Source organism: Benincasa hispida, chromosome 1 (assembly GCF_027475165.1).
Source record: "Benincasa hispida cultivar pf3 chromosome 1, pf3_genome.v1.1, whole genome shotgun sequence".
Lineage (NCBI taxonomy): Eukaryota > Viridiplantae > Streptophyta > Magnoliopsida > Cucurbitales > Cucurbitaceae > Benincasa > Benincasa hispida.
In genome coordinates, this window is record NC_143478.1 from 39,788,680 (window position 1) to 39,792,613 (window position 3,934).

Below are 3,934 nucleotides of genomic sequence, written 5' to 3' on the forward strand. Positions count from 1 at the left end.
TGTACACGAGCAACATATTTGCTGACTGTTCAGAGGCAACTAATACACTACTCCATCTAAAATTATAAAAAAATATAATTAATTTATATTCTTACATAAAATGGTAACGAAATAAATATATAAATGAAATAATACATAGCACTAAGTGGACGATGATTTGAGGCCTGTAACTGGACTTGTGGTACTATAATTAGAAATCTGTCATAAGCCCATACTTGTAGTAGTATCGATGGCCCTGTTATTTTCAACGCTTGTGCATTGGAAGCCCAACAAAGTTCTCTATACAACCATGCAAGACATGCACCATCCCACAAGTACGTACCAGCGTGCTCGAATTCAGACAGTAGCGGGAGGAACATGAGATGCACTAGAGTATTTGACTTGTCAGTAAACAAAAATCCTCCAATAAGTTGCATGATGTATGCTCGTGCATACCTACATACGCTGATGTCATCGACATCGAGAGGTAATTATGGAAACTGGGACGCCAACTAGGGGATACTCAATCTTGATCCTTTTAGATCATCTGGTAGAACGCCTAAGAGCTCTTCACAAACGTTCTTCCAGTCATACTGTAGTGAACCTATCAATGGTTACCCGTCCACTCGTAACCCAAATTGTATGGTAACATCCTGCAGCGTAATCGTACATTCCCTACAAAGGCAGGTGAAATGTGTGGGTTTCTGGTCTCCAACGCTCAACTAGAGTAGTAATAAGGTGCCAATCAAGCTGGATAAATCCAATTTGTGCAACCCCAAGAAAACTTGCCTGCTAAACATAGGGAATAATGTTGTGATCAAATGGGATAGTATGTTGTGTAGTCACCTCCCTTCTCCGACAACTCAACACTAGAGTGGAAGAACTATCCCATACTAATTGTGAACGATGCGTATTTTATTGGTATAATTGTACAGGATTAGAAGGACCAGTCTCCATTATCTAAGAAGTTCAAATTACATTACATAATAAAATTCATGACATAAAAGATACATACAAAGTACATAAAAAGATACAATTACATAAAATAAATTCATTACATAAATTCATTATATAAAAAATACAAGTATATAAAATATACAATTACATAAAATGAAACAATTACATAAAAGGTATGAGTACATAAAAGATACAATTACATGAAATATATAAGTACATAAAAAATACAAGTACATAAAATATACAATTACATGAAAATATAAGTACATAAAAAATACAAGTACATAAAATATATAATTACATAAAAAATACACCTAAAGACCCGAAGACGAAACACCTAATGTACGTTGTGGACAAGTGCATCTGTTATGTCCTTCTCTCTTGCAAATTATACATCGCACTTTTTAGTTTGCCTCTCTCCAATCCATTTCATTATGAATGCGCGTACTTTTTGGCTGACCTTGTTCTCTTAGTAAGTTCGCATTTGGACGAACTTCTGTAAATGATAATTCTGACCAATAATCTAGGTGTTGTATTGGATGGAAGCAGCCTTCATAACATCGTTTGAAATTGGACAATTTGTAGCATTCATCAATAAGTGGTACGTATGTCATACACATGTAATTACAAACGGCAATTACATGAGAGCATGGAATATTGAATGACTGCCACTTACTACAAGAACATGTTCCTTCTTTCAAGCTCAAAACTTGGGTGTGTTGTCCTTTATAGGGAGAATCATACTTATGCCAGTTTGCACTTCAAAAGTTTGACTTTCTTTATTAATAGATGTCACTGTATGTGCAGATGCTCGTTTTTCCCACCTCCTAAGTTTTTTTAGGGCATAATTTGTATACATGTCTTTCGTGTCTCCAACGTTTAAAATACAGTATTGTGTGATAGAATGTTAGCCTAACCAAAGAAGTAATTGATAACATTTTAGCACCTTTGAAAACACCATTCATGCATTCACCTGCATTGCTTGTCATCCACCCATAGAGGTATCCACCGTCGTGTGATTGAGTCCATTTTTCCAAGTCAATGTCTGAAAAATATTCAAGACATTTAGGGTGCAATTGTTTCAATTCTTTTATGCATCAAATGAACTTGCGCCTTTGGTGTTGATTTCCTGCCTTAAACACCAAATTTTTTAGTTGCTTTGATTTGTATTTCGTATTGAAATTACTGGTAACATGGCGAAGACAATATCAATGGTACGCTCTAGGTTCACTCCAACCAATTTCTTCATTATTAATTGCAGCAATAATGTCCTTATGTCTATCAGAAATCAAGCAAATACCCTCTCTTTGAGTAACATATTCACGCAATGCCCACAAAAACCATAACCAACGGGACGAATTTTCACCTTCAACAATAGCGAAAGCAAGGGGAAATATATGTCCGTTTGCATCGATAGATAAGACGGTCAATAATTTTCCCTTATACTTTCCGTAGAGATGAGTTCCATCGATCTAGATTAATGGCCTACAATGTTTGAACCCTTCTCTTGCAGGACCAAAGGACAAAAAACTCGACAAAAAATAGTCATACCTGATACATCAGAGGAAAGGAAAAACCAATCTGTTCGTGTTCCTGGATTGTAATGAACAAGAGCACTCAACCAATACGGAAGCTTATGATTTTTCCCAATCACCAAACACAGCAATCAACACTTTTCTCTTAGCTTGCCACACCCGTCTATGATTAACATTATAGCTATATTATTTTTTAATTGCTTCTTGGAGTAGGGCCACAAGTACTCCGAGATCAGCTCTAACCAAATTTTGGGTTTCAATACTTATAAAATTTGAATCAAGCTATGAATGATCCTGTGTCAATTCTGAAAACAAACATAAATGTTCCCTTTGAAGTTTGGTGATTTCGAACATCCCATGAGTTTTATGCCGACATGCTGATAACGAGCAGAAATGCACGTTATTACAGTGCTAAGTTCTTAAACAATGCGGGATTGTGCTAATAAAATATGTTAGATTGCATCCAAAAAGCATTCAATTCATAACATTACGGTCACATGCATTCATCGCATAAAAACAGTTGATTTTTATATTTTTATGCAAAATATGCGTTGACGTAAGGCGGAAAAAGCGATAACAAGAAATCAATGGACAAGCGCAGCATTACCGTAAGGCTTTGCTGTGATTTGTGTTCGCCAACATCTGGTCAAGAAGGATTGCCGCATAGAGCCAATGCAACTTGGTGGGCGCATCTGGGTGAAAGGCATAATTAATCACAATGGGATAAAAAGTTGATGACGGTCGAATCCGAATTAGGTTGACAACCGCTAACGATAACAAGTACACTTAGCTTTTCGATGACAAATATTCGGCGCATCAGTCAGAGAATTAAAGCCATCTCATCTGTGCAATCATAAGAGAGAAGTCGCCTTTCACACCAGAAGCTCTATAAATACCGAAGGCAGCCTTCAGAAAAGGAGTTCGGAGAGTTAGAGAATTTTTCCTTGGATAGTTTAGCCTTGTTCTTAGATTTTCTTTTATTTTAAGATGGAAGCGAGAGAAGGAAGTTGTGCCGATAAATCGTTCCGATGAGCTCGGGAGAGTGCCGAAAGATTCAAGACCAGAGAGAGAGCCAACTCTTGCGGAAGAAGGAATATCTTTTGAACCGAATAGAGTTGCCAGTGTAAAAGTCTTAGGCAGCAAGGGATTTCTACCAGGCTCTCTATCTTTATCTTCCATTGTTATTGTGTATTCAAACTCTTTTATAGAAATGAAATTTACTTCTCTATTTTGTTCACTCTCTGTTTATCACGCATGAGTAGCTAAATCTATTGAATGGGTCGAGAAGCATTTAGCTAGCACAACTAGGGGTCTTCATTCTATGCGATTATCTTGAATTATGTATGCTTCATTCGTCTATTAGAGATCCTCGGAAGGGTAGTCTAAGGATAAGATCTAGGCTTGAAAAAGTAAGGTTAGAATTTAGGCTTGAGAGAGTCAGATTAGAACGCATAATCAAGAGA